Consider the following 5,785-nt stretch of genomic DNA (forward strand, 5'->3'; position numbering starts at 1 on the left):
GAATTCTACCTCGCAGAATCATAGTAATATTTTACTGTAATGAGTCTCGGTTTCTTTTCATATTTTGAGGATATGTTAAACTATAGTCTGTCCAGAATGTCATGAAACATAGAGTAGGTTTCCGACGTTGCCGCTTTGCGTCAATTTCATTCATTAAATATCACTTGAGGCGAAAAAACAGTGTAGATTTGGCATACACCTTGCCACATCTCTCTCTGTCTCAGGTCAGGAAGGTTAAGCAGCTTATCACTTTGGTTCTGATACCCAAGCGTGACGGTTTAAGATGGAAGGCTCCCCACGACAGCAATTAAGTGCTCAGACGCAAGAAGTCATATTCAATGTCCACGAGTACTTCAAAAGGGAGAAAGGAGACAAAACTGTTATGCATGGCTTTGACAAGGCAGTACAACGTACAATGAATGCAACTAAGCAGTGCAGAAGTACGATATATCGCATTTGTAAGGAAGGAAAAGACAGCTTAGAAGAAAATGAAGCTCCCGTTTTTAACGTAAAGAAAAGGAAAAGACCACCAACTGTAACCAACATCGATGGATTTGATCAGCGCGTTTTACGAAGGACAGTTCTCGGTTATTATGTCAGAAAGGAAATTCCAACGCTGGATAGCATTCTACTTGAAGTCAAAGAAAATATTGGATTTAGTGGATGTAGAGAATCTTTACGTAAGATACTTAAAGAAATTGGATTTAAATACGGAAGAGTTAACGGCCGGAAATTTCTACTGGAGAGAAGTGATATTGCAAGTGCCAGGACCAAGTTCCTACGTGAAATGAAAAATATTAGGGGTACAGGAAAAAGTCTGTTATATTTCTGGATGAAACCTGGATTAATCAGAATTATACAGTCACCAAGTGTTGGATGGATAAAAGTTCGACAGGAGCAACTGGAATAAACCCACCAAGCGGGAAAGGGAGTAGAATTATCATTTTGCAATGCTGGATCTGAGCAAGGATTCGTGCCAAATGCACAGTTGGTATTCCAAGCAAAGAATGACTGTGACTATCACCACCAAATGAATCACATTGTATTCGAAAAATGGTTTCGAGAGCAGCTCATACCCAATATACCACAACAGTCCGTCATAATTATGGACAACGCATTATACCATTCAGTGCAAAGTGACAAACCTCCTACCATGGCAAGCACAAAGGGAGCGATCCAAGACTGGTTAAGAAATAAAGGTGAAAATTCCCCAGAATATCTGACGGTGTGAATTGCTTGAAATGGTGAAAGCAGTGAAACATGGAAATGCTCCAAAATATGTCATCGACAAAATAGCTTTGGAAAAAGGTCACAGGGTCGTGAGGCTGCCACCTTATCACTGCCATTATAGTGCAATTGAACTCATTTGGGCGCAGGTTAAAGACTATGTAGCCAAAAGGAATACATTTAAAATGGCAGATCTAACATCTTTGCTGCAAGTGGCACTGTCATGCGTGACAGCAGAAAATTGGAAAAATGCCGTTAATCATGTTGAAGACATCATTATGAAAGACACAGAGAATGATGTTGCTGTGAATCAGTTTGTTGATTTATTTGTTATAGAAGTAACTTCATCTGATGAAGAATAGTATAGAACACATTAATGCTGAAAAACACAGGAGGATTATCTTGATTTAATTTAATGAAAACTTCTGTTTTATTTTGTTGTTTAGTTTTATCCTGTGACGGTAAGCAACATATTTTTGTAAACAATTTATTTTATGGGAAAAATCATTATTGATTTCACTGCATACATTTGTTTTACTCCTTGTTTCTATGTTAGAGGTTTCATCCTCATATGAGAATTTACATCCTGTTAACCAAGACAATTTTATTTTTATACTAAAACAGTGCCTTATTTTAAAGAAAATGTCTATTAATTTTATCGTTTCATTATCCTAAAATCCAAGAAATTTTTTTAACGGAGAAAAGTATTATTTCATGAAATATTTGATGTTTGGCACATTCATCAATTCTACAACAAATATGGTAAGAGAGAGAGAGAGAGAGAGAGAGAGAGAGAGAGAGAGAGAGAGAGAGAGAGAGAGAGAGAGAGAGAGTGCCAGGCAACAGATATCTTCAAGAACCAGACTACACATTTGATAATGTTCAAATATAAACCGATTCAATCAGAATTCAAATTATATAAAGAATAAAAGTTAAAGCTTTATGAGTAATAAAGCTCAAAAACATTTAGTACATTAAGATTCCAGTATTGTACTGAACTAGATTAATCGTTGGGTACAAAACGTTGAATTTTTATTTTCATCTGAGATGGATCTCTTCAAAGTTGTAGAAATACTACGATATGTATTACAGGACATTTACTTGTCTCCCGTACTTTATATGGTGCTCGAACTCTCCCTAAAAAAATTTTTTTTACATGAATGTTTTTAAAATAAACAAAGCAATCAACTTTATGAGCTGTTTTCGAAACACAAGGTCAACTTAATCCACAACAGCCATTCAGCTTTTGTGTGACTGGAAAGATCCAGTTTATGGGATTAAAAAGGAAATTTACGACCCGGAATGGAAGGATGCTGGGATTAGCTTGAGTCAGATTAAAAGTCTTGAGGAAGTTTGGCATCGCCGCAAACCTACTCGATGTTTCATGACATTCTAGACAGACTATAGTCTCAAATTTATTATTATTATTATTATTATTATTATTATTATTATTATTATTATTATTATTTCATTTCCAGAGCTACAACCCTAATTACAAAAATAGGATCTTACAATCCTAAGGGCTCAAACAGGGTAAAATTGCCAAGTGACGAAAGGATATAAGGAAATGAATAATCTATAGTAATGAATAATGAATATAAGACACCCCAAGATTAGTAAAAACGTTAAAATAGATCCGTTACATACAAACTACGAGGAGAGAATTATGTCAGCCTGTTCAACATAGAGAACATTCGCTGGTATTCTGAACTATCTATTCAACTATCAGATTATGAAGATCATTCCACAACTTAGTTACAGATTATGAAGATCATTCCACAACTTAGTTACAGATTATGAAGATCATTCCACAACTTAGTTACAGCTGGAATAAAACTTCTAGAATACTATGTAGTGTTGAGCCATATGATAGAGAAGTCATGCCTGATAAAATTGACTACATATCTTTTGCTACGTACAGGATAATACAATCTAGGAAGACCTGAATGCAAAGGAAGGTAAAATTATGAAAATAAATCTTAGGCAACATGCATAGAGAAGTAATTGAACGACGGTGTTAAAGATTAATATTAAGATCTGGAATGAAAAATCCTTTGCTTAACAAATTAAGATGAACATAAAATCAACAACTGGAGACCAGACAAATTAAGATAATTAAAACATTTTATTATTATTATTATTATTATTATTATTATTATTATTATTATTATTATTATTATTATTATTATTATTATTATTATTATTAGCCAAGCTACAACCCTAGTTGGAAAAGCAAGATGCTATAAGCCCAGGGCTCCAATAGGGAAAAATAGCCTAGTGAGGAAAGGAAATGAGGAAATAAATAAATGATGAGAATAAATTGACAATATATAATTCTAAAAACAGTAACAGCGTCAAAACAGATATGTCCTATATAAACTAAAAAAGACTCATGTCAGCCTGGTCAAAAAAAAAAAAAAAAAAAAAAAAAAACATTCTTCAGAATAGATTGATAAACATCTTGAAAATAATTTCTCAATATGCCATATTTTCAACTGAAGAATTAGATCGAATGTGTTTCTCAAAAGTAAATTTGCAATCAAGAATCACACCTAAAATTTTAGTTCATGTAGTTAAAGAAACATTATCAATATGGAGTTGTAGATGTTGACAACCCACTGCCGTTGACCCATTTACAATCATATTTTGAGTTCTTAGGGTTCAACTTCATGCCCCATAATTTGCCCCATGCACCAATTTCAGCTAGATTTTTATTAAGGGATTCAGCAACTTCAAATCTAACTTCAGGAGATGAAACCGAGGCAAAGAGTGTAGCATTATATTGCTGGTTAGCCCTCTTCTTTTTAAACTCCAACATTATTCAACTTTTTTTTTCTACAATCCTACCTTTTGTTTAATTTCGAAGTGTTAGTTATTAATTATTCGTAATTTTTTTCGTGCTTTTACTTTATAATTATCAAAATTTCCAGTGTCACCATAACCTTATATGGCAAAATAATCTTATCATAGAAAACGAGTGCAAGCTGTAGCTTTATAGAAAATGGAAAGGATATACTAATGTAAAACGGTAGCAGGATGTACAGTATTATAAATTTGATCTTTGTATGAGCTAAACTTTTTTTTTTTTTTTATATTGTGAAGGGAGTCTATAATTCACTATTAGTTTTACTGTATTACAGGATATAATTTTGAACAGAAAATATATGGTGTTTTTCTATAGAAAAAAGTAGTTTTTTTCCCTAGGTTACATTACCCTGCAATACAGTACAATAATACCTTTCTATAGATCCATCAAGTTCTTATTTAATTGGCCACGTTCTTGATAGTGAATAGGTGACGTATAACCTTCTGTATGTAGGGTAGGCCTACACAGTATCCCTCTCACGACGAGGGTCTGAATGAAGGTAATATTTATATTCGTATATCCATTACAATTTGTTTTTATATATAATTTTATATTTTGAAGCAATGATTTCCTTATTTATGTGAGTTCCTCAGTTGTATAGGTTGGTATAGCCCAGTTTAGGGATAACCTAGCATAGGTCAAGTAAAATAAGATTTCCTTAATTGAATTTTCTAGGTTTATGCAGCCAATTATTACAGTTAATATTTTAGAGAAATAAATATTTATGTGTTAACAGATCAGTAGACAGGTTAATTGATGAAAGGGAGAGAAAGAATTTCCTTAATTAAATTTCGTAGGTTTATGCAACCAATTATTACAGTTAATATTGTAGAGAAATAAATATTTATGCGTAAACAATTAAGTAGATAGATTAATTGATGAAAGGGATAGAAAGAATTTTTTTAGAATAAAGTACAAAGGAGGGAATGATAATAATGAAAGCTAGACTTGGTATGCTGGAACTAAAATGCCACTGGAAAGAAAAAAAAATAAAGACATGACATTTTATTCATATTGGGAAGAAGACACAAAGACAGGGCATGTATATAAAAACGAAAAGTGTAAATCTAAAACAATGAAAAGAAGTAGCAAAATTCATAATAAAAGAGAGGAAAAGTAACGAAAATAAGAAATCTATATCATAGAAATGAAATACTGTCTGGCTAGATTATGGCCAATGATAAGCTGTCCGTAGGTACCAACGTTTGTCACTAAAGGTTTTTTTTTTTCTTTTTTTTTTTTTTTTTTGTGAAAGTCGTGAGCTGTGGAAGGAATATTGAGGTACTAGGACCCACTAGTAAGGAGAGCCCTTGGGGCACACATTTCATCTGGCTGTTTATTGGGTGAACTTTGGGGTAAAATTTCTTTATTATTATTATTATTATTATTATTATTATTATTATTATTATTATTATTATTATTATTATTATTATTATTATTATTATTATTATTATTAGCCAAGCTACAACCCTAGTTGGAAAAGCAAGATGCTATAAGCCCAAGGGCTCTAACAGGGAAAAATAGCCCAATGAGGAAAGGAAATAAGGAAATAAATAAATGATGAGAATAAATTAACAACATATCATTCTAAAACAGTAACAGCATCAAAACAGACATGTCCTAAATAAACTATTAACAGTTGCAGTTAAAAAAAGTTCAGAAAAAAATTGCAACCAAAGATACTTTGCGCTT

The sequence above is a fragment of the Palaemon carinicauda genome, chromosome 16 (genome assembly GCF_036898095.1).
Source record: "Palaemon carinicauda isolate YSFRI2023 chromosome 16, ASM3689809v2, whole genome shotgun sequence".
NCBI classification, from domain to species: Eukaryota; Metazoa; Arthropoda; class Malacostraca; order Decapoda; family Palaemonidae; genus Palaemon; species Palaemon carinicauda.